Source organism: Micromys minutus, assembly GCF_963924665.1.
Source record: "Micromys minutus genome assembly, chromosome: 14".
Lineage (NCBI taxonomy): Eukaryota > Metazoa > Chordata > Mammalia > Rodentia > Muridae > Micromys > Micromys minutus.
In genome coordinates this window covers 50,524,166-50,550,258 of record NC_137983.1, presented here as the reverse complement: position 1 = coordinate 50,550,258, position 26,093 = coordinate 50,524,166, and the positions used below count along the sequence as shown (strand labels likewise).

Here is a 26,093-nt window from a genome sequence, read left to right as displayed (position 1 = left end):
ATATGGCACTGACCTGAACTTGTCAAACAATACCCAACATGTTCAACATCAGGGACTTAGGGGAAGTGACATTGTAGCACCCACAGGGAGAAAAGCATCCAATTCATGAAGCATCAGTGTTTCCCACAGGCGGGTTTTCTGTGCCCCTGATCACAGACACTGATTTCCCTCACCACCAACAAGTAACTTTGGCAGCTGCTCTGTTGCCCAGATGTGCAGACTGCGAATCTCTCTGGACAGTATACTTGCCGTGAACGCTTGCCTCGTGGACTTCCCAAGGAGTGTGTTTGCTACCAATAACCGAATCCTGCACACATGTGTGAACAGATCGCAAACTTATCCTGGTTTCACTTCCAGAGCAGATGAACTTGGAATACTCTATCCCTAGCTGTGAGCTGCTATGCAGATGAAAACTACCTGCACCGGAAAGGGTGTCATTCCATTTCCTCCAGCTATCTTCTCTGACTTGGATCGACAGACCACACTTTTTAAGGCACAGCTAAACTGGTTTTTGCAGTTGCTGTAGCGGTTTACTGGCAGTAATAATAATGATAGTAGAAAATATTACAACTTTTCTTGGTCCAGGAAAGGAAGCTGGACACACCATTCCTTTCAGAAGATTCAGTTTATTAGAAAAAGGATATTAGATTCCTACATCTACACACACACACACACACACACACACACACACACCATTTAATTATGGTCTTTAGATCATAATGATCCCATGGGGATTTCCTTCCTCCCAGCAGGAGGCCGGGCTAATAACTATATTGATCCCAGAGAGTGTCAGTAATACTGACATGGAAGTTCATCACACAGAAAGGAGACCCACTTCCATGTCACCAGCACTTTACGTCACCAGCACTCCATGTCACCAGTAGGGAGTTACAGGGCCTTGTTGCACATCCCACAGTTTTCCCCAGTCACCGTTTTTTAGTTAGTGGTTTAACAAAGGAGGAGAGCAAGGTAGAAAAGGGCGTGAGGAACAGAAGGAGGCAGTTGGGATTGATGGCTCTGTGTGCTGGACATGCGTGTTCCATCCCAAGCCTCCTTTGCAGTCCAGACTCATTCTCTGCTCCTCCTCTGACAGCTCAAAGACGGATGGATGGCTGCCCTAGCCAGGGGTTTGAAGTGGGATTCTGGAGAGCAATTTTCCCACCAGCGTAATTTTTATTTCAAAACTGTCGTTCCTCCATTAATAGTTACTCTGTAAAAGAATAAACATTCATTCTTCCCATCTCTAATTCTAAATACTTGTGCTATATTCTAGGTGGTGAAGAAAGTGGTATGTTTATAAGTGTGTTTTAAACTTAAAAGATACAGTCATTTAACTGCTAGCCACATGCACAAAGAAAAACAAAAAAAAAAAAAAAACAAAAACAAAAACAAACAAAAAAAAAACTGGCAACCTATTCGAAGTTCTGTATTCAATAATACTTGAAAAGTTTAAAATTTTCCTAAGAACCTTGACCATCAAAGAAACATTCAGCCATGTGTAATTGCACTCAGGTGTACTATAGCACGGTCACTGTGTGAGTGATTGGGCGTATTACAGAAGCAAGATTGGGCTAACATTTTATTAAAGTCATCTTTAGACATACAAGGAAACGTCAAGCATTGGCAAAGATGATAATAGTGATAATAATAGATATTACAACTTTTGTTGGTCCAGGAAAGGAAGTGGACTCACCATTCCCTTCAGAAGATTCGGTTTACTAGGAGCAAGGACCTGGAAATTATAATCAGGCCTTAAGTTGGGGAGGAGAATATTAGGCAGAGAATGGTCCAGTGTGTGTGGTGGGAGGCCTAGCACTATGGGGCCTGTCTTAGTTATGGTTTCTATTTCTGGAATAAAACACTGTGACTAAAGAAAAAGAGCTTGGAGAAGGAAGGGCTTATTTCCACTTAGAGTTCTTCAGTCACTCTCTAACACTGAGACAGTTCAGGGTGGACTATCAGCTCAGGAACCTGGAGGCAGAAACTAACCAGACACCGCAGAACACTGCTTACTAGCTTATTCCTCATGGCTTGCTCAGTTTGTTTTCAGGTATACATCCCAGGACCACCTGCTCAGGGGTGGAAACTTCAACAGTGGGCTGGAACTTTCTACATCAATAATTAGCCAAGAAAATAAGCCTACCCACGACAATTTGGTGGGGCCATTTTCTTAACCGAGGCTCCCTCTTCTTAAATGCTCTTCTCACTTGTGTTAAGTCAGTAAACTGAACTAGGATATGGCTTCAGTGTAGCGGTTCTCAACCTTCCTAATGCTGCGACGCTTTAATACGGTGTTATGATGACCCCAACCATAAAATTATTTTTGATGCTACTTCTTTTTTTTCACAGTGAGAACAATTTATAATTGCTATAGACATCATTCAAGAAACATAGTAAGTGAACCATATCACACTGTGTACATAATAAAATCTTTCACAACCCTTAATTATAGCTATAGATGAGAATGTAAATCTCTCCTCATCAATTGGAAAATTTCTGCACAGAAACACTTTATTAACTGTCTACCTTAACATTCTAGAGGAAAAGGGTAAATAAACCCATAAACACAGGGGCATAGTTTTAGTTATAAACAAATCTTCCTAACCTTCATTTAAAATAATTCATACTCAAAAGATATAGTTCTTCCTACATTTCCCAGTCATTGATTTTCTTTCTTTCTTTTTTTTTTTTTTTTTTTTTTTTTTTTTTTTTTTTTTTTTTTTTTTTTGCAATTTAACAATCAGATTTATCTCAGTAATTTTTTTTGAGCTTTAGGAAATATTTATATATCACATTTTGGAATTTTTCAATTAATATGAGCACAATATCTATTTTCATTTGCAATAATGAATTTTGTACATATATGTAAAAGATAAAGGGTAGCTAACATAAAAGTTTAAGGGTATTCTTGTAAATATTTGTATATATTTTTTTGTTTTCTTTATTTCTTGGACATCATACAGTCTGTGAGTTGTTTCTGGGGGAGTGCAAGCCTCTGGGGTTAGCATCCCACTATCAGTGACTGCATATTATGTCTGCTCCTCTGTGACTGGGTTATCTCACTCAGGATGATATTCTCTAGATGCAGCCATTTTCCTAAGAATTTGGTTAAGTCATTGTTTCTGGTGGCTGAGTAGTATTCCATTGTGTATATGTACCACAATTTTTGTATCCATTCATCTTCTGAAGGACATCTGGGTTCCTTCCAGCTTCTGGCTATTATAAATAGAGCCGCTATGAACATTGTGGTGCATATATCTTTGTTGTGTATTGAAGTGTCTCTGGGGTATATGCCCAGAAGTGGAATAGCTGGGTCTTCAGGTAGTACTATATCCAATTTTCTGAGGAATCGCCAGACTGATTTCCAGAGTGGTTGTATCAGTTTACAACCCAACCAACAGTGGAGAAGTGTTCCTCTTTCTCCACAGCCTTGCCAGCATCTGCTGTCATCTGAGTTTTGGATCTTGGCCAATCTGACTGGTGTGAGGTGGTATCTCAGGGTTGTTTTGATTTGCATTTCCCTGATGGCTAAGGATGTCGAGCACTTCCTCAGGTGTTTCTCGGCCATTCGGTGTTCCTCAACTGAAAACGTTTTGTTTAGCTCCGTACCCCATTTTTTAATAGGGTTTTGATGCTACTTCTTAACTGTAATTTTGCTCTTGTTATGAGTCATGTAATAAAAATATTCTTGGAGATAGACCTTTGCCAGAGAGATGTTTTATTAAGAGGAAAGATAGATAGGTATCAGGAAAGGACCAGTAGGTTAAGCCCAGAGCAGTGTCTCCAAAGAGAGTTCCTAGAGAAACTCAAAATCAAAGCTCGTTGAGGTGAGTTTTTGCTACACCTCTTGGTGCAGCAGATTGCATGAACACCTGCCCAGGAGTTACCTTTGGATCTGCAAATGAAACACACACACACACACACACACACACACACACACACACACACACACACACAAAGCTTATTTTTAAAATACCTTGGCTACCTTGAAGGTTGGGCACTCCTAAACCTCCCTCTGCTTCCCCAAGCCCAACTGAAATCTCACGTTGCTGGTTGGCTTTATTTTCTGCTGCTTCTACATCCTATCCTTCCACCCTGAGTCATAGAGATTCTCGTCCATTCCTCTCTTCATTCTCATCCACACAACTCTAAGGGTCCTGCTTCATGCCCAGCCATTGGCCATTGGCATCTTCATTGATGGATCAAAACCAATTGGGGACAAGAACCTAGTGTTTGGACACTCAGAATCCTGATTGAATCAAAGCATTAGAAACAATCTCTGACAAAAGGGTATATCAGACTTTTACGAATTTGGGGGTCTGGTGAAACATTTCCCATCACATGATTTCATTCATTACAGAATTCCTGATGGAAAGCATGGAAGAGCCACTTATTACAAATGAAGTACTGTTAAGTCACAGCACGCACTGCTCCTTAACCTCTGACCCAGGGAGCTCCCTATAGGGGTGCAGCTTCTTCAGGTTGTAAGTTCTAGCCTTTTAAGTGTAGCCACTGTGAGGCTAGGCATTATTTCTCCCACTGAGGCCAGATGAGGCAGCCAGCTAGAACATATCTTCACCTACCTGCTCAGAGAAGAAGGGAATGGGGAATGGGAGAAGGATTGTGGTGTGTGTGACCCGGGGGGCAGTAAGCAGGATGTAAAATGAATAAGTTTTAAAAAAAAAAACCCAAAAAACTCCTAAGCTTAGTTTGTGTGTGTGTGTGTGTGTGTGTGTGTGTTGTGTGTGTGTGTGTGTGTGTGTGTGTGTGTGTGTGTGTGTATGTGTGTAGTCACTGTTTTAAAAGGGGCAGGCTCATGGTCTGACAAACTTAACAGTATATTTCTTTAAGAAATGTAAGCCTCCTGTAGTTAAAATCTTAGACTACCTGCTATATATAAAACATAAAGTTAAATTATTTCAGTGAATAATTAGTATTTACTTAGTCCGCTCAATAATTTTGAATTGACCTATGGGAAAGAAACTCTAAGTCCCAAATTACAAATCTAGGTCTCATTTCTATAAACAACACTTTGGGTAATTGTTAGAATTGTGGAAAGCCCTATGTAGTTTTGGGAGGTCAAAACAATTGAGGTGCTTTCCTTTATTAATTTTATATATCTATGTAAGTCAGTGCTAATGAAAAGCCTCAGAAGCTAGTTTTTAATGCAGCCCTATGATATGCTAGCATATCTACTCATTTAAAGTCTGGCCTCTACTTACGGAAATTTACAAATAGCAACTTGTTCTGACGTGTGTGTGCCTTTTCCATAGCCTTAGTAAAATGTGGGGCTGTCTAGAAGCACAGATTGAATCTGTGTGAAGGTTGTATCATTCTTATATCCTAATTTCAATGTCCACAGAGAACAGCAAATGTTTAGGGCTGATAGTGAACACATCTCCATTTTGTAGGTTGGACACTTCCAGGAATGACATAGGGGGTTCTAGGACACTAGGGAAGGACTGGATACCAGGTTGCCAGGGTATAGGGCGACCTACACAATTGTGCAATAGGTTTGTTGTTGTTTTGATTGGCCATGCACAGCTCTGGTCAGTCCTGAGGCAACTGAACGACCACACACACCTGCGAGTTCTCTGTCATCCTTCATTTTATCCATCTGGCTGCTTCAAAAAGGGTCTAAATTTGACATCCACGCCCTCACAAAGGAAACAGAGCTGCTGATTAGTTACAACTGAGCTAATGGAAACTGCATTGACTCTAAATGTAGACAAGCAGGGATGTGGTGGTGGGTTACTTTGGTAAATAAATTCTTTGAAGAAGGAAAGGGAGAAAGCAAGGGAAAGCTCCACAGAGTGGTAGAATCCCAATCCCAGGTCCCCTGCCCTCTTTCTCCTCTTAGGATTCATTCACACCTTTGCCGCATCGCTGTTTTGACCCTGGTTATAAGCATAGGAGACATTAGACTATTAATAGGAAGAACAATAGAGAAGTATACAAAGGAAGAAGATCAAGTGTAGCAAGGTACCTTGTCTTTTGGGGTTTTGAGGAATATCTGAGAGTCTGGAGACAGCTGTAAGGTATGTCCCCAAGGAAAGAAGGTCAGATTACAAATGTTTGAAGACACCTGTATGCCCTTTGATGACTTGCAGGCTTCCAATCTCCTTGGAAATAAATCTGGGTTGAACTAAGCTTTGGGGTACTGGAGGTGTCACCCGTGTGACGCCAACTCTCAAGAGCAGCAAGACTTTGCAGCCTCCTTATTAAAGGTGCCGGTGGTAAAGGGGAGGAGGGAGTAGCTTTAGGATTCCATTTGTTTAACAAACTGAGTTTTGGTAAATATTTATTACCCATTTCTTTGTATCGGGCACTCTTTTGGAATTTGGAACATGTGAGTAAACAAAACACTGAGAAATATAAACATGACTGATCACAACGATGAACTGTCTCTGTGGTAATATGTGTGTAATTCAGCATAGAATCTAAATGAGCTATGAAAGCAGGAGATAGAATTAAGCCAAGTCAAGGGGTGTCGGGCTATAGATGAAGCCAAGGCGTTGGTGAGATTGCAGGATTGGGGTGCTCCAAACCCAAACAATGATGACAATGATTATTCTTACTCAGAACACAAGACCAAAGCTCCTTGGAGAGACAGGCACTGAGACCTAAGCACAGTATCTGAGTGCTGGAAGATCCTCATAACAGTGCCACTAAGGAGGAAGAGCTGTTCCCAGAACCAAAGATTACCTCTGGGTACCCGAGGCTACTGGAGCAGTCCCTCCACCATGCTAACCTCTTCATACCCAGTGACTTAGGGAACTGTAGAGGGTTGGAGTGGAGAAGTTGCTGGGCTGACTGTAAGGATGCCAGGCTGCAATGCTGAGAATAGGATGGGAGAGCATAACCAGTGGGGGAGGGAACTGGGTACCAGGGGAGAAGGCTCGGGCAGAGAGGAGGTAGAGGAAGTGGTCTGTATGAGATGCAAAGAAGGGGCTACATTCAGGTTAGAGTTCTCGAATCTGATCCATACATGGTGCTGAAGAACAGAGGTCCTGGTGAGGGTCAGTGTTTAGAACAAAATGGTTGCTGGCTACTGGATTTGTGGAGAATGGTCCAGGATCCAGATAGGTCCATTCTCTCTTCTGAATTCAATCTTGTAGGAATCAAGAACTGGGCAAGTCACAGTTTTCTGAGCTGTTCCTGCAGTGGTGAACGTAGATTGCTCATGACAGCAAAAGCAGTGGCATTTACTAAGTCTGCATTGTCATTGTACACGCAGGAAAAGGAGAGCTGGAGGGAGGAGAAGAGGGAGGAAGGGCAGGGAGGTAAGGAGGGAGGAAAGAAAAGAGAGAGGAAGAAAGGCAGGAAAGAAGGAGTGTGTGAGAGGGAGGAAGAAAGGGGGAAAGGAGGAGAGAAGAAGGAAAAGAGGGAGGAGAGATGAAAATAAGGGAAGGAAGAAAGTCAGAATGAAGGGAGTGGTAGATGGAGGAAGGAAAGTTGAAAGACGGGGAGAGTCACAGAGTGATGGGGAGAGACAGACAGAGAGAGACAGACAGAAACAGAGACAGAAAGAGGGGAGAGAGAAAGACAGAGACAGAGAGTGGTGAGACAGAGACAGAGGGAGGTGGGGGGAGGGTAGAAAGAAGAAGGGAAAGAAAGATCCAGGGATCTGGACAATTAGAGCATGGCTTCCTGGTACTGGATGAGCAGGATCATCCAGAATCCTTTTATCTTTTTCATTATTTACATTTTCAAATGTTTCCCATAACTTGTAATAAAACTCACTAATCAAAAAAGTCTTGAAGAACATGCACAATAATCCTACTCTCCTTTAGACATTCAGTTCCAGGAATGTTACATGATCATTATTCATTTGGTTAAAGGTTCTGAATTGTCTTTTTAAAGTGGAGTGACACACTCAGGTTTGAAGTAGCGTTACCTAAAGTAGGCAAGTTACTGAAATGGCCTGTCTGTCAGCAGATGATTGGAAAAGAAATTGTAGAGTGCAGACACAGTAGAGCATCTTTATCCAAGAAAAGAGACGGAGCCCCGGCCAATGATATGACATGGGTGAACTCTGAAGGCATTTGTCGAACATTGTGAAGATAAGGGGCACAAAGATGGCAGCATTGTCAACATACTTAATGACACCCAGACACATATATAGAAATGCATCACATGATTTCAGATGCTTTTAGCCATGATTTTTAAAATGAGACAAATTATCTTGAATAACTTTGATTAGATAGAAAGATGGCTGATTTGAATGGTGGTACCCATGTAGCAGACCTAAGACAGAAATGTAAGTTTCAGTGCCTCCGGTGCTTTGCAGTGCGAAAGAGAATCCAGGCAGATGCTGACTTGAAATGTAACGAAGAACAATTTAATTGATTTGTAAGAGTAGCAGATTTCTCAAGCCAAATGAACATGAAACACTTCCTTCTCTACTGAAAGGAAACAATTCTATCGGTAGCATTAAAGCCACTTATTGACTTTATCGTCTGTTTAGCAACATAAATTGTGCTGACCTGGAACTTCAACATATGTTTATGGCTTTTGCTCCTCTTAAGAAAATACTGCTGAGTTCCCAACTGATGCACAAAGGCATGTCGGAGTCCACACAGACTTGAGGATTGTGTGAATCATGAGCCTCTTAGCTTCTTTTCAAATAGTTACGCATTTATATGAACCAAAATTCACAGCTGTACAGACTAGGCTCTTGAATTTGATGTGATATAAATAGTCACATACCTTATGCACAGTTCATCATCAGATACCTTAATTTAGATAGCCTAAATGTTATTGTTATTGGAGTTTATTTAAACAATAAGGTATTTCCCACATTAAGCACTTTTAATTTATATAGGAGAATTAATTCTACATGTGTGGCAGATTGATTTAAATTATAGGGGGAAAGGCTAATCATAATTTAAAATAACACTCTAGATTTGTTTTGACTAATATTTATAGGATACCTTTTCTTCTCCCAGTCTAGTCGAACCTATGTGGAAATACGGTTGAATTTTAGTTAATTTTTCTATCTAGCGATATGTGTAATAAACCAATAGGTTAGATAACTTTCACAATATGATGGTCAAGATGACAGGATAAAATCTGCCACTTGGCTCTTCTCAAGTTACTCAATGCTTCATGCTTCTCTTTCTGTCCCTTCACTCTCCTATAATTTAGTGTGTTTTATTTATTCATGTGTTCTATTTACTTATTTATAGACCCATCCCATTAATCTTTGATTAAATGTGCATCCATATAAAATTGTGTTTATACATTTTCATGACAAATATCCCAAGCTCTTCCAGTTTTGTCCTTCTAAAACACACCTCTCCTTTCACTATGATGAATGGCTGGCTGAATATGAACACCCATGTGTGCAGCCTCTAGTGTCTCCTTTTGACTTGATAACTAAATGCAGCAGATCCCCTGCACCCAAGTGTCATAGGGAAAAAATGTCATTTGTGGGAAGAAATAGAATTGCTCCCACTTGGCCTACACATCTATAAAAAGATTCTCCAAGACAAAGAAGATTTAGCAATTCAAAGGTGAAGTACGAGGGTTGGGACTCTCACCTCAGAGTCCACTGAGAAAAATACAGGAAGAAGCAGAGTCCCAGCATCCTGCAAGTTCCCGGGTACTTGGTTTCCTGGCTCTGCTCAGTATTTGTTAAGCTTTGATGACAATGACAATATAAGTAAGGAAAATGGGTTATTATAGAAAACGTTTGCCTGGGGCCACTTGGCTCCCTGGAGGGATGTCCTTGTCTACATTCCACTATATACAGAGACCATGAAAAAGCTGGAAAAGCTGGTGTGACCTCAGAGAACACAGTTCAGTGAGTTGTTGTGAATTAATATGGCTACCCGAGAACTCTGAACCCTCGTAATGAAGTTTGCCTTTATATGAACCATATAAAACATAACCTTTGATACTTCTTTCTCCTCTTGTGGAAGAAAGCTCCTTCCCCTCTGTCCCTGAAGAAACATAAATCTTATGAGACACGAATGGATTCAGATTACTGTTTTCATCTAAGATGACAGTGATTCCCTCTATAAGAGGCATTGCCCTCATGTAAGATGAATTACTCGGGAGACAATATTGTCTTAAGTACCCCATCTTACTGTAACTGGACTGATGGAAGTGGAGGGTGTTAAAAGACATACCCAAAGTGTATTTGTCAGTGTTCTCTAGAGTAACAGACCTTGTGGAATGTCTTTCTATATTAAGGGAAATTATTAGAACTAACCTAACAATGGGCAGCTGTGAATGATCAGTATAGGAACCTAGTAGTTACTCAGTCCCTGGAGGATAGGTGTTTCACCTAGTCTGTTTCCCTTGCTAGGAATAAGTTTGATATTTTCTAACTTTAACATACCTATGTTATATAAGGGATTTTTTTTGGAGGGAAAGTTACATTTTTTTACAATTATGTGTGTGTGCATGTGTGCATAGGTGTGCATGTGTGTGTATGTGTGTGTAGGTATGTTCATGTGAACTCAGGGGCCTGTGGTGGCCAAAGGAGTCAGTGTCCAAAGGAGCTAGAGCTGTAGGCAGTGAATGCCACCTGACATAGATGTAAGGAACTAAACTTGGGTCATCTGTAAGAGCACTAAATATTAACAATTGGGCTGTCTGTCCAATACTGAAAATTTATATTATAGCCAATTTAAAGCTACTTTATCAGACATCAGTATATAAAATTATATATGCAATCTATCTATCTATCTCTTTGTTTCCAGAATATATTAACTTATCTATTAAAACACTTTGTACTTATTTAGAGTATCAACATTTTCATTAAACATGTATTTCAGCAATATTATACTTTATAAACAGTGTAGCATACATAACATTTATAATATATGTGCTACATGTTAACACACACACACACACACACACACACACACACACACACATTTGCCATCTCAGAGAATGACAGAGCTTCTACATAGCAAAGGAAACAGTTAAATGAATAATAAGAGAAAAGTCTTTGCAAAGTCAGATAGAAAATAATACTTAGGATACACAAACAATTGGGAAAATTAATCAGCAAGAAGTCAGCCAGCTGAACTGTGAGGTAGTGAGCTGAACAGAGAGTTCTCAACAGACGAAGCACAAATGGCCAATAAAGATTTCCTTTTTAGTTTCCAAGGCATCTGGGAAATACAAATTAAAACTAGTTTGAGATTCTAACTCATCCCGGTCAGAATAGATATCATCATGAAAAGAAATGGCAATCCATGCTGGGGAAAATGTGGGGGAAGAGATACCTTTCATTCACTGATGGTGGAGGTCTAAACTGATACAGCCATGTGAAAGTCAACGTGCACGTTTTACAAACAACAGCAGCAGCAGCAACAACAACAAAACCCTACCATATGACCCAGCTCTATCTCTTGTAGACGTTTACCCAATAGTCTCTATATTCTATTACAGCCTACTTAGTCCTCTATGTGCATTGCTGATCTATTCACAGTAACCAGGGAATGCGATCAACCTAGATGTCTGTCAGCAGAACTGTGTTACCTATAAACACAGTGGAGCTTCATTCACTCATATATATAATATGTATAAATTTATATAACATGAATTCTCTATATAATAACATTATTTAGAGAAGTGAATGGATATGTAAAATACATTAAGGGAACTAACACAAGGTTCATAAAGATGAATACTGCATGCTGTCTTTAATTCTGACTTTATATGTTATCCTGAATATATATGTATACAGAAACCTGTACACACAGGCACACATATACATACATACATACATACATACATACATACATACATACATTATATACATGCACACACATATATACACCAGTGTGTGTTAAGGGCAGGAAGTTAGAAAGGGAACTTTGAGAAGGTACAGAAGAGGCTTTAAGGGAGAGAAATGTGAGGTAACAGAATAATAGCAGGTGGAAGGGAGGGTACTGAAGGAGGAAGGAAGTAAAAGAGAGATTCGGAAGATGGACAGAGACTGGATAAGAAGGGGAGAGCCAAATAAAACCAAGTATGTATGGAAATGGTGTCAAGAAACTTGCTGCTGTGAGAGATAATTAATAAATCAAATAAGTTCCATAATTTAAAACTTGCTCTAAATGGTGTTGTAGAAACAGACGATGGTGTGGAATTGACAGCAGAAGCAAGCTCAGTGTGGATGAGAGGTCCTGTATGTCCTCAACCTACATCCATGTTTGGAATGATGCTGTATGAAGTATTTATGTGGCAGCATTCGAAAGACAAACTCTAGTTACTGCCTTTAAAAAGTTAATTTAAAAAGGACAGCCTATTCAACAAATGGTGCTGGTCCAACTGGCACTCAGCATGCAAAAGAATGAAAATAGACCCGTTCTTATCTCCTTGTACAAAGCTCAAGTGTAAGTGGATCAAAGATCTCCACATTAAACCAGATACACTGAAACTATTAGATGAGAAAGTAGGGAAAACCTTAGAACACATAGGTACAGGAGAAAATTTCCTGAACAAAACACCAATGGCTCAAGCTCTAAGGTCAAAGATTAACAAATGGGACTTAATGAGATTGCAAAGTTTCTGTAAGGCTAAAGACATCATCAAGAAAACAAAACGGCAACCAACAGAATGGGAAAAGATTTTTACCAACTCCACATCAGATAGAGGCCTAATATCCAAGGTGTACAAGGAACTCAAAAAGCTAGACACCAGAGAATCAAATAACCCTATTAAAAAATGGGGTACAGAGCTAAACAAAACGTTTTCAGTTGAGGAACACCGAATGGCCGAGAAACACCTGAGGAAGTGCTCGACATCCTTAGCCATCAGGGAAATGCAAACCAAAACAACCCTGAGATACTACCTCACACCAGTCAGATTGGCCAAGATCCAAAACTCAGATGACAGCAGATGCTGGCGAGGCTGTGGAGAAAGAGGAACAACTTCTCCACTGTTGGTGGGGTTGCAAGCTAATACAACCACTCTGGAAATCTGTCTGGCGATACCTCAGAAAATTGGATATAGTACTACCTGAAGACCCAGCCATTCCACTTCTGGGCATATACCCCAGAGACACTTTAATACACAACAAAGATATATGCACCACAATTTTCATAGCGGCTCTATTTATAATAGCCAGAAGCTGGAAGGAACCCAGATGTCCTTCAGAAGATGAATGGATACAAAAATTGTGGTACATATACACAATGGAATACTACTCAGCCACCAGAAACAATGACTTAACCAAATTCTTAAGAAAATGGCTGCATCTAGAGAATATCATCCTGAGTGAGATAACCCAGTCACAAAAGAACAGACATAATATGCAGTCACTGATAGTGGGATGCTAACCCCAGAGGCTTGCACTCCCCCAGAAACAACTCACAGACTGTATGAAGTCCAAGAAATAAAGAAAACAAAAAAATATACATATATTTACAAAACAAGAAGACTTTGACTATTTCCATGTTGCGTTTTGTTTTGCATGTACTTTACGCTTATTGTAACTATTAGGTTTTCAATGCATACTGTCAAGCCCTTGAAAAAAATCAAGTACTGACTAAAAAAATATATTCACATGGTTTTATGTAAAAATTATTTCAATGTCAGAAAAAACAGGACTGACAAAAATGTATAATTTTAAGCAAAAAATGTTTAAAATCTGTACATTTATCTTTGTTTTGTAAAATAAAGTCGTTAAAAAAAAGGTTAATTTAAGCTCAGGGGACTCCCAGCAGCTGGGAGAGTTCTTCAGGAGAAAGAAAATAATCTGAGGAGGAATGGAGGCCACAGGAGGAAGTGTGAGCAGACAAGGAATTAACCCACCAGGGAAGGGAACCACAGAAGAGGCTATGGACAGATGCAGTGTTAAGCTGGGCATATAGATGTGTTGGGCTTAAGGATGAAACTTCATCCCGGACTGATTCCTCTAAGTGGTCTGGAGCCCTGTGCTGGGAAGAGCAAGGTGGTTTATGTACTCAGGGAAGGGATGAGCTTTGGCCAACTATGAGTCTTAATGGGTGTGAACATGCACATTGTGGATATATGTATGTTACATGTATGATGTGTCAGAAACACCTGCAGTAGAAGTCAACTAACAATTCATGAAGAAGACGAACTCTTCTGACTTAGAAGATCTCAGTGAGGACTGATCCCAGACAGATGCTGGATGGTCATGTGTTGAAATATGTGAGACAGACACATTCTAATAATCCACGCTACAGCAGCATGTAGACTCCATAAGTGTAGACAGTAACTCAGACGACGACTTTCAAGTTTCTTCTGCCAGGTTTTAGGTTTCCCTTCTAGTAATTTAACTATTGCAATACAGATCATATTTAAAACTATTTTCAGGGGCTGCCATGAATAAATTTGTTTTTTTTTTTAACCCCAAGTCAAGTGTTGAAACCCTAACTATTGGTATGATGTGGTGATATTAGGAGATAATATTCTGAGGAGGAGTTGGTGATGGTTAATTAGAGGAGGCCCCATCAGTGTGTCCATCTTGAGGACCGTGATCATTAATCCTTGTTGTCAACCTGGTTTGATTATGAAGCATATGCAATGTTTATAAAAACCCAACACAGGAGGTGTCTCTGAAGGCAGTTCCAGACAGATTCAGAAGACTCTGACCCAATCTGTGGATCCACCTCTTGATGGAGTCATACATAGTATGTTGGCATATTGGCCGGTGGTGAGGGGTAGGAAGCGGAGCCTAGTTTGATGGAGTGGGTCCAGGGGCTGTATCTCACCCTGCCTTCTTCCTGTTCCAGCTTGGTGTTTCCTCCTGGCTTCTGTGAACTGGATAGCTCTGCTCTGGCATGTCTTCACTACTAACCTTAGGAATCTTGAACCTGAATAAAACCCACCTCCCTGAAAGTTATTTCTCCTCTTGGGTGTTTAGTTACAGTGAGATAAAAATAATTAATACTATGACCTTAGTGCCACAGTCCCTTCCCAACTGAGACCACAGCCCCTTCCCATCTCTGAGACCACAACCCCTTCCCATCTCTGAGACCACAGCTCCTTCCCATCTCTGAGACACCTCCTTCCCATTTCTGAGACTGCAGACTCTTCCCAAATCCACATGAAGGCAGAGTGAGAAGGTGAGAGTAAGCAAACCAAGAACACTGTCCTTCAGCAGACGTCGGTGGCACAGGTAACCTGGGCTCTGGACTTCCAGCATCCAAAACTGTGACGAACAGTTAACTCTGTCACCTACCAGTCCTCAGTGTTATGTGTCCAAAGCTCTCACGGACCATGATGAGCTGATAAAACAGCCTGTAGAAATAGAGAGCTTCGTGCACACACGGAACGGATGCTAAGGGATCCTGAATGGATATCCTGTCATGGCACCTGAATCGCAAAAGTGACAGAAGTATTTTATTTCTCACCAATTTACATTTTTAAAAGTGATTGACATTTTTTATTTTGGCTCATGAAGCCCATACTGGGCTGGCACTCATACCAAACTTCCTTCCTCTGTATACTGAGCGCTGGGATTACAGGGACAGACATGGCTGTCCCTCCTGCCTCACTACATGTTGCTCATGCATTTGTACAGTTTACCGTCTCTGATGAAACAAGGCAAAGCCTGTGCTTGGCAGGGATGGATAAGAAAAACACACACTGCAGATAACACCCCTCCCTGTTTGCAATCATCTCATATTTCCTACGGTTATCCCTGGATGTCATAATAACTTAAGCAGGCATAGAAACGGTGTGCATCAGACACCCTAATGTGGAAATATTTATTCTCTTACCCACACACTAGATTGCTCCCTGGTGATAAAATATTTAACCTTCCAGTCATGAAAATTTAAACATTAGCTAAGTATTTTCTGCCAACAAATCTGTGTCTCGGTGTTTTGAGGCTGTTGGATTTGACCCTAACGCGTCCATGAGCTTCTTTAGCTAAGTGGTCCACAAGAACTTCACATGATCACGGTGCTAAGTGCAGGGATTCACGGGCACACTGAAGGTACGATGGCTCCCATCCTCAGAGCAAGGCCTCTGCAGCTCCTCACCGTCCAGTTGGTGCCTCCCTGACACCGAAGCAGTTTCTCTGGAGTGGAGCCTTGCCACATGCGGTTTCTTTTAGAAGCATTTGCTAACCATTCTATAATTCGGAGTCCAAATCTCTTCTCAACTTTATTGTCACCAAAGTGGTCATTCCTTCTCCGCCCACACCCTCATTCATTCATGTGTTTTTCCTCCTCCATTCTTCAGAGAGTCCAGCTACTACTACAAACTGTCCTTCAGAGAAGACTCCCTCTCCTCTCCTTCTTTCCTTTCTTACTACAGCCTTCTCTTCTTCCTTTCTTTCACCACAGAACTGTGCACAGAGCCCCATTACATAGCGGCATTTGCTCTGCACTTACTGCTGAGTTATTCGCTGTTTTCTTGTAATGCAACTGTTAAACAGAGATAGCCCTGTGTGACCTGGGACCAAGAACTTAACTCCAGAGGGAGATTAGACAGTGTGTAGACAGAAAACCTTGCTATCTGGTAATGTCTTTCTAAATCAAAGAAAGAAATTACTATGATCACCTTTCTCCTCTACTCCAAAATATAAAATATTGTTCCATATCACAAATATAGTTTGCAGGCTGAAATCAAGTTTTTAAAAATATAACCAAGCCATGTACCAAAGTTTCACACCCAAACCACTCTTGATTATGGAAAAATCCACACACAGGGCAGACTCTTTACTTTTCTCAGTATGGTATGCATTCCTTTTTCCAGGCAAGAATATAAACTCTTTTATTTTAGTTCATTCTTCCTTATCCTTGTGTCTATGAAAAATGAGTTTCCTGAGAGGTTATTTCACACTGAGTGTAGCCTCATAGTGCTACTACATAGGCTATGTGATCTGGACTCCATTAACTATATGAAGCTGGGGGTGGGGTGGGGTGGAGCGCGTTCCACCTGGCTCTCAGAACTTCCTTCCAGCTGGGTGTGTGCCCCCCATTGCCCATCTATTGCTGAGCATTTCATCAACTCAGTCTGGATGAAATGTTCAGTTTTCATGCCTTATTAAATTGTTCAGAAAAAGTAGTGAACATTTAAAGATGTTTGCTCCTTTTTACCCCCTTTCTGGTCAACTTTGAGAAGCAGAGTTAAGGCTGAGGAAGGTGGTGATGGTTGTGAACATTATAGGAAACCATGTTAGAATTAATGACCCTTAAATTGTTGCTTTTTGATGATGAGCCGGATTCATTTTGTCTTACTGCTGACTAGCTTTCCAAATTATCTTTTATCAAAGCTCATATTTATATTAATGGCTCATTTTTCAGGCACATATTAACTGCTGGATCACCATGAATCCAATCAGCAATTTAAAAAAATTACAAAAAAAAAAAAAAAAAACCAAAAAACCAAAACAAAACATGCAAACACCAAATGCTCCTGCATTTGGTCAAATTCAGTGTTAGCTTTCATGCTTTTGATATACATGCCAAGACTTTGGCTTTAAACAAAACTAGGTAAAGATATTCTGCTCTATTCTTGCCTTTAAGTTAAATGGAAATTCATGGACATCACACAGTGTGAACTCTACTAAGAATGAAAAAGCCTAGTCCAGCTCTCCCCCCAATCCCCGCACCTCCATTCCCTCAGCCTAGCTTGGTCCAGCTCTGTTCTTGGGAGAATGAAGTTTGTGTACAAAGAGGAGCATCTGTTTAAGAAGCACCACACTGAAGGTCAGAAAATCCAAAAGAAATACCCAGTGATAGTGAAAAAAGCTCCCAAAGCTCTGATAGGAGACCTAGACAAAAAGAAATATCTGGTGCGTTCTGATCTTACTATGCCTTGATCAGGAAGCGAATTCATCTCTGTGCTGAATGAAGATGCCTTGTTTTGCTTTGTCAACAATGTCATTCTACCCACTGGTGCCATGATGGGTCAGCTATACCAGGGACACTGTAAAGAAGACCTCTTTCTATATATTGCCTACAGGGATGAAAGTGTCTACTGTCTGTGAAGCTGCTATACCTGAGGTGGGGGTTTCATTCTACCAGGAGAGGTGGTGCTCCTTCCTTGACATCCGGTTCTCCCTTCAGGCTTAAACACCATCTCCTTTCTTCAGAACTCACACTTAATGTGTGAGGCTGTCTCTCCAGTCCCTCTCTGCTGGAGGGGTAATTGTAGATGTAGCCTATGTTCTTCTCTCTTTCCCCTTGTTTTCCCTTCATTCCCACTCTGCCTTAGACGTCTTGATTGTCTATCTTGGATACATCCGATGACTGTATTGGTTTCTATTCCTTTTCTAACTACCCACTGGGGGCTCAGCCCTTCCTTCCACTACCTTCCTTTTGGTGGGCAGATGGAAGGAATTGATAATGGGTGGGGGAGGCAGGAGGCACATCAATAAGGAGAAAACCACCGAGCTGAATTTTACAAAAGGAAAATAAAAAGACAGGAAGGAAGAAAGGAAGGAAGGAAGAAAAGCAAGCAAGCCAAGTCAGTGGCCTCAGGACCAAGGACATCGTGGTGCTGAGCCTGGGACTTCTTCCTCCATCAGTATCTGTTCTGAGTCAACAGTGAAAGCAGGTAAAGACCCCACCATAGGATGCTTTCTGCAGGCTCAGGGCAGTGAAGGAGCAACAGTCAGAGAAGTTCCTGGTCACACAAGAGAGAAGAAGCTAATCCTGGAGAGAAATGGTCAAGGGTGGACGGTGGACAGATGGCTACACAAAGGTGGTGGGTGTTAGAATCTTTAGAATACTTACAGGGCCATTCTCAAGATGCCCCGACAGCAAACTGTAAGCATGCTCAAACAGTTGAGGGACAGGATGATTGGACAGCTTAGAGCTGCAAGTTCAACGATCAAAATAATAAGAACCCGCAACCAATAGATGAGTCCAAGTAAAGAATGGATAGAGGGTGGAAGAAAGAAGCAAAGAGACTGAGAATCATGAGCATCAGTCCTTCAGACTCTAGAGTACCAATGTTTATATCCACTGTTTGCTTTCCTGGAAGTTCAGTGTGTACCAAGTTGTGCCTCTGAGCCATGTGTCTGCTTTGTTTGATACCCTACGTTGATAAGATAATGCTAAGGGAGGTTGTGGAATTACTGAATATGAAACAGCATGGGTTTTCCTTCCCTTCCCTTCCCTTTTTCTTTTCTTTTCCTTTTATTTTCAAGTATAGGTGTAAAACAGGCATTGCAGGAGGGACTTCCTGGCTTTCTTCATGGGACTGAAAAGCACAGCTGGGAATCTTTCAGATCTGGAGTTGGCCTTCTTGTGTCTCCTTCTAGTCATGTGGCTCACATGGGGTGACTCCCACATTGTTATTCCTGCTGTAAGTGACCAAAACCACATTTCCATACAGAAAAGACATTTTCCATAGTTGGAATGTTCTCCTGATAGGAAAAGAAGGGTTTGTCAGTCCCGTGTGAATGTGCTGAACTTTACCAAAGCAACAAATTCAAATGCCAGAATGGTTAAGCAACTGCTTTTATCAGCAATGGTGTCCTTACCTTTCCTAAATAAGATATTAAAAGAACATTTCCTACATTTTGGCATTTTAGGAAAAATACAACTACTTGTTAACTGAGTAAATAAATAAACAGAAAAAAAAAAACCTGTTACAGACACATATTCATCTTTTTGTCTAGATGTTAAAATGGAAGGAAAGTACACTAACTTGGTATGTAGCATATTGTACAGAATGCTATAAATATCATACATTCTTTGACTAAAACTAACATGACACTGTGGAGAAGCAAAGCTGAAAATGATGGGGTAGTACAAACACATCCACTGTGATGGCCAATGTGGGCACGTGCTTGGGATTTTAAAGGGAGTTCAAAAGACTGCCAAGGATTAGATTTCAGAAACGTAAAAAGATGAGGTTAGCCACAGCCCCTTTGTTAGAGGACAACAGGTATTAGGTGTGCAGATGCATGTCAGAGTTATAGCATTTTTGACATTTTTTATTCCCATGGGACCTGGGCTCAATTTCCATTATCCACATGGTGGCTCTCAATATCTGTAACTGGTTAAATAAATAAATAAAATACTGTACATATCACTTCCATTTAAGGGCCTAAAATAAATTATCCTGTATTGTCTGGAAGGAGAGAGGAGAGCTGCCTCGGAGTTATTCAGGGAATGATGTCATAGCCAGCTGCAGCCTCCCGTCCACATCTATAGCTCAGGAGCACCTGGAACTTGCCGCTCTGCTCTGTGATTGAAGAGTTGACCTCAGAGAGCTTTGGGGACTCAGAGCTAGGCGTGTGAGGCCAAAGGCAGCTCTTTTTCCTGATGTGCTTGCACTTTTATCATTTGTGTTTACAGCTATCTGACTGACTTCTCTCTCTCTTCTACTCAGTGCTCTGCCCTTTAGAAGTATAAAAGAAATTCTATTCTCTAAAAATTGTCTAGCTGTTGAAAAGAAAGATCTCCATATCTGCTTCTGTTTGCTTTCACTTCAAGCCAGAAGATGATGCTTACTTTCTCATTTCCCTCCTCTCCATCAGTGTTGGCTGCCACATGAAAACCAAGGACTTTACCCCAGGGATTGAGTAGATGAGGGAGTGTAGGGGATGACTTGGCCATGTTCAGTTTGAGTTTTATTAGGTGAGCATGGGAGGAGGGGTGTAAGGGGTGTCTCTGTGACAGAGTAGCCATCTGGTTGACCTGGTGAGTAATGGGACCTCCTCATCTCTGAGAAATCTGCATAGATAGTAAGTGCTTGTGTCTCAGAACCATTTAAGTAAACAGCATTTCTTTGTGTGTAGATTTCTTTGAAATGTAAAGACATTTCTAATAGTAATAGGAAATGGGCAACTTTAGCTAGAATTTGAAGTCTGCTGCCTTGAAGATAGCATGGCAGCTTTAAGTCCTGAAGGATTCTACAACATGTGAATGAAGTGTGCTTCCCCAGTGGTATATAGACACGATCCTGCAGAAAAGTTTCCTCGGATGACTTCTACAAAGCTCAATGCTGAACAATGCTAGGAGAGTAAATCCCAAAGCCAAAGCCTATTTCTTTGACAATATGTCTGATTATATTCTGCTGGGCTCTTAGGCTTAGTTCTGACAGCCAAGCCTAAAGGGACTCTTGTTGGCCTGAACATGGCTCTGGCATGTAGGCCTAGCCCCCTTCCCCCACTCCCCCTACATTGCTAAAAATCATTCAATAACATACATAAAGCTAGTTACCAAGGTCAGTTCCCTTATTTGGCAACTCCCCCCACCCAGGCTGACTTCCAAGGTCCAACTATCAAAGTGTTGAATCCTAGCAATCAAAAGCCCCCTTTGGCTCACTGAGTTAACATACCCAATCAAAATTAAATACATTATTCTAACATGGGAGTTCCCCTTGTACCTTTATAAACCACTATTTTTTATGAGCCATATCTGTCTCTTTATTCAAAGGCAGTCCTTTGTGTATCCCCTTCAAGACAATTTTTTTTTTACCCCTCTCCCTTGTTCCCTTCTCCTTTTCCCTCCCGTTTTTTGTCTGTTAGTCCCTGCCTCTGTCCCTTAGGGGCAAATAAATCTTTGTGCAGAGATCTTGGTCAGTCTTGGGGGTTCTTAGCCAATAAGATCACTTCAATGTCCATGACTTCTGGTGTTTATATTCTCTGAGAGTTATTTCTGTATGTCAGGACTCTCTAGGAGATGAGAGGTCAGGTCTTATTCAAGTCTGAGACACAAGATATGTAAACCATAAAACCAGAGCCTCATGATGTTTTAACAAAACTCAGAAAAAAAAATTGCAGAGGAATACTAAAGATAACTTGGTTCATCTATAAATAAATAAATAAATAAATAAATAAATAAATAAAACAATGTTTGGTCAAGGGAAAGCCTAGGTGTATACTAGATTAATGAGTGTTTTAAATGACATATAATATTAAATCCTTTTTCTATGTTCCTGTGATTCAGCATTAATAAAAGTCAGTGTATCGATATTGAAACATGAAGATGTTGCCCAGAAATGGCCCACTGGAGCTGCTTTGCAGAGCTGGTATTATAGCAGCCAATAATCTGTTATTTAATTAAATGCTAGGATAACATTGATTTGCCGTTTACTAGCACAGCACATACTTTGGGTTCTCCGTACAATCAGAGCATGTGTCATGAATGCTGATTCTGGTTTTATATTGTGCGATCTCCTCTGAGGTTGAATCATTGAAACTGAACCTGTCCATGGTTCTACCCAAACAAATCTACATGACAATCACAGAGAAACACATATGGGTTCTGGATTTCTCTTGTCTTTCAGAAATGCCCCTTGTGCATACTAATGCTCCAGTGTCCCAGTCTTGGTAACCTGTTGTGACATACTGTTCTTGCAGAAATATTAACAACTATCTACTCACCCCAGAAAGTAATGGTCACAAAAACCAATGGCAGACCAAAGTACAGGTACCACTAATGTCCAACTTGGTGAATCAGTGAATTTCAGTTTAGTCATAAGAATATTTGTGAGGGGTTATTTACAGCAGCAGAAATGACTCAGGCAGTTGCATTGCTGAAAGTCACATGGGCATGGGTGACACTTAAGGAACCGTAGATCACACTATACACCTACAGGGAAAATTAACAGATGGCAGTGTCCTGTCTGGGTAGCTCAGCTAATATGAACCCTTTTTAGGAACTTTAGATGCTCTCAGATTCATTCAGGTTGCTTGTCTTGTCTACTTAGCTAACTTTGGTGATCTTAGAGTTATCCTCTAGGCCGATCTCTTTGTTCTAAGAGTTTTCCAGAAATCTTGCATCATCTCTGCTTCTTCAAGGCAGTTCAGCGGCTGAATCTCTCTTCTAGAGAGGTCAGGTTAATGGGAGTGTTCTAGGTAGTGCCACTTGTCTCAGCAATCGTTATTGCTTCAATATGGTTTAGGAGGGAGGAGCCTAGTGAATCTGGTCAGCTTCAGGGACTTCCTAAAATCTTTGTTGTTTTCTTCCTGAGATTAATGAGCTTCCCTGTAAGATAGTGTGGGAAGCCACCGCATTCGCCATTACAAGATGGCGCTCAGCTCGAAGGGAGGACGGCCAGTTTTGAGATAAACAACCTAAGTGCACATGCACATATGCCTATTTTGCTGACTCATGCTGACTTGCTCTCTAGTTCCAAGTATGCTAATTAGGGCATACAGAATGCACCAATCAGGTAGCGACACAGTCCTCCTAAGCATATATGAGGAGGGTTGGTTTCTGGGCTCGGGGTCTTTCGCAACTGCAATCAAACCCATAATAAACGCCTGTAGAAGGATCCTGTTGTGGCGTGTCTTTCTTGCTAGTGAGATAGGCGATCGCTACAGATAGAACCTCTTCTTACAGTATCCTGTGATTTTTACCTTCCTTTAAGAGCATCTCATGTCTTAACCAGATTCCCTTTAAGATGAATGGTTTTATGTAGGAATAAATTGGAAACTGTAACATAACATGACCCCATTCCTAACCCTGGAAAGCTTGTAATCAGTTTTGTTAACACCCTAAACCTTATTTTTGCCATGACAGGTTTCAGGACATGTACACACACACACACATACACACACACTGGATGATGGATAAAACCTGTCAAAGAAGCTCTATATGGCTTTTCCATCACAACGCACAGCCCAAATCAGTGTTTCTATAAAATGACCACCATGGGTAATGTCTCTGCTTCCTTCCCTATAGCAGGTTACCTCCTCTGTTCTTTTTATTTCTCAAACTTCAATGTTCTATACTTTGTGAGAGAATTGGCATTTATCCAACCAGAGATAATCCAGTTGATCCCAAGTATGATAGTGAAACACACTATCAGCTGTGTCTGGTGGTTATGCTACGTTTTCCAGAAATAAAATGCATGGGGGCCAGCTACTGTGTGGAAGTAGACAGGCTGAATGACCCATGCTTGTTTCTGAATTTTCTTCTTGGGAAATGGTGAGGGAGTTGCAACCCATGACCTGGACTTCAGAACAGTCAGGCTGCAAGGGCCCAAGATGCACTGAGGGCTGTGTGTTGTAAAAACACCAGTTTTTCAAAATGACTATTTTTAAAAAGCAAAAGGCAAACACGATAGCTCTATACTTGTGTTTCCCTTTATATCCCTGTGATTTCTGTGTTAAAACATGGGATGTCTCAGCTTCAGGGAGGACTCATGTCTCCATAAAATGTAGAACTAAGAAAAAATAAAAACGTAAAATTCAAAATGCTTATCAAGTCATATTCACTCTTAAATTTATGAATATATATTTTGAGGGTTTTGATGTTTTTGTGCTTTTTTTTCTTTCTTTCTTTTTTGAAACAGAGTTTCTCTGTGTAACAGCCCTGGCTGTCCTGAAACTTGCTTTGTAGACCAGGCTGGCCTCAAACTCACAGAGATTTACTGCCTCTGCCTCGTAAGTGTAGGTAAATGATTTTAATGATTTATTTAGTTTGTTTTTATATGAATTGGTATTTTTCTTGCATCTATGTCTGTGTGAGATGTTGGATTTTTGGAGCTGGAGTTACAGACACTTGTGACTGTGGTGCTGGGAACTGAACCCAGGTCCTCTGAAAGAACAGCTAGTTCCCTTAGCTGCTGAGCAATTGCTTGAGTCCCAATAGAATTAGCTTGAATTTTAGCACAATGTGGATATTTCAAAAGGAGATAATCTTTGGTATTGGAAATAGAGAAGTATCATTAGCTGCATTTATTCAGGGAAATGAACAACTAAGGATTTCAGAATGAGGGTCACAGCCCTTACTTTTGCTGGCCTTTAAAAAAATACAACATTTTTTAATGAAGTATATTTCGGTCATATTCTTTCCTGTCCACCAAGGTTCTACCCACTCAACTTCATGTTATCCTTCAAAACAAATTTAAAATGGAAATACAAAAAAAAAAAAAAAAAAAAAAAAAAAAAAAAAAAAAAAAAAAACTATTTTCATAGGGAATAGTAATATATCTGAATCCACTTGAAGTATCTGTGGCCTTCCAAAGTCTCTGAGCAGAGTTACATGCAGTATCTTACCACACAGAAAGACTAGGAAAAAAAAAAAAAGGTTGTTCCAAAGAAAATATGAGATATCAAGGCTCATTCTGCTCAACTCCTACCATGAACAGGATGATAAACCAAGAGCTTTTATTTTTTAAAAATTGCCTTTTTCTTTTTGGTTAAGATTGGTCTTCTTAAGTGCCTCAGCTCTTGTCAAGGTTGAGGGGAAGAATTCACCATAGTACCAGCTCTTCAAGATGGAGAATCCTTCAGTGGACAGCACCAGCTACATGAGAAGGCATAGTCAGAGATATGGACGGCATGCAAACCAATCACCTTGAGATAAAAAAAAGTCTCTATTTCCCTAGGAAAAGAATATATGAAAATAGCAGGAACAAAGAAAATAACTGTAGAACACACAGGAATTGTGAATGGAAAGCAGGGTGGGAATAATTTTTCTCTACAGCCTTAAAAGTCTTTCTGAGTGTGTCATGATTTCGGCCTCCTGTGGATTTCACCTTCTCTCCCATTTTTTTTTTTTTCTTCTGTTATCCAGAGTAATGAATATTCTTGGAGGAATTAAAAGGATAGAATCCAGGTTTAGAAGACACTGGGCATTTGCTTATGGAAATGGAATAATACATTTAAAACAGAGAAATTATACATACATACCTAATGAGAATGAGTCTTTCTGGCCAAATGCACTCTCTTAAATCACAAAGGCAGATAATTTAAGAATAAAGCCCAGTGAGATGAAGGGTAATTACTACTTGCTACAATAAGGTTTTTTCTACTCAAATGAAGAAAATGATTTTCACAGAAGGAAAGAATTAGCAAATAGTTCTCAACAAATGAGTTCTTGTTAACGAGGATAATTTCTGTCCACGTGATGAAAGGGCGGACTCCCGGGCCAGGGATCCTCCACCCTCAAATTCACACCTCCCAGGAAAGGCGACACCCCAAATCACTCACGAGAAATGGTCTTGATGCAAACTGCAAGAGGATTTTTATTCCGAGTGCACTTGGGGCACACAACCTGTACACCATGTTGGAGTAGAGGGCTGCAGACCACAAGGGCAGAATCGGGACAGATTTTATGTGGTTCACAACAAAGCCCGCCAATCATGGCAAAGCCCGCCAATCACAAATCAATCATTTCATAGCAAAAGCCTGTGAATTACAACCAATCATTGTAAAACCTGTGAATCACAAACCAATCATT

At 40.6% G+C, this 26,093-nt stretch overlaps 1 pseudogene across 1 annotated transcript; it reads left to right on the top strand.

Moving 5' to 3' along the window:
- Positions 1-17,599: 17,599 nt before the first annotated feature.
- On the top strand, positions 17,600-17,932 carry LOC308429610 (gamma-aminobutyric acid receptor-associated protein-like; annotated as a pseudogene). The gene has a single exon. The product of its transcript is annotated as a gamma-aminobutyric acid receptor-associated protein-like (transcript).
- The last annotated feature ends 8,161 nt before the right edge of the window (positions 17,933-26,093 follow it).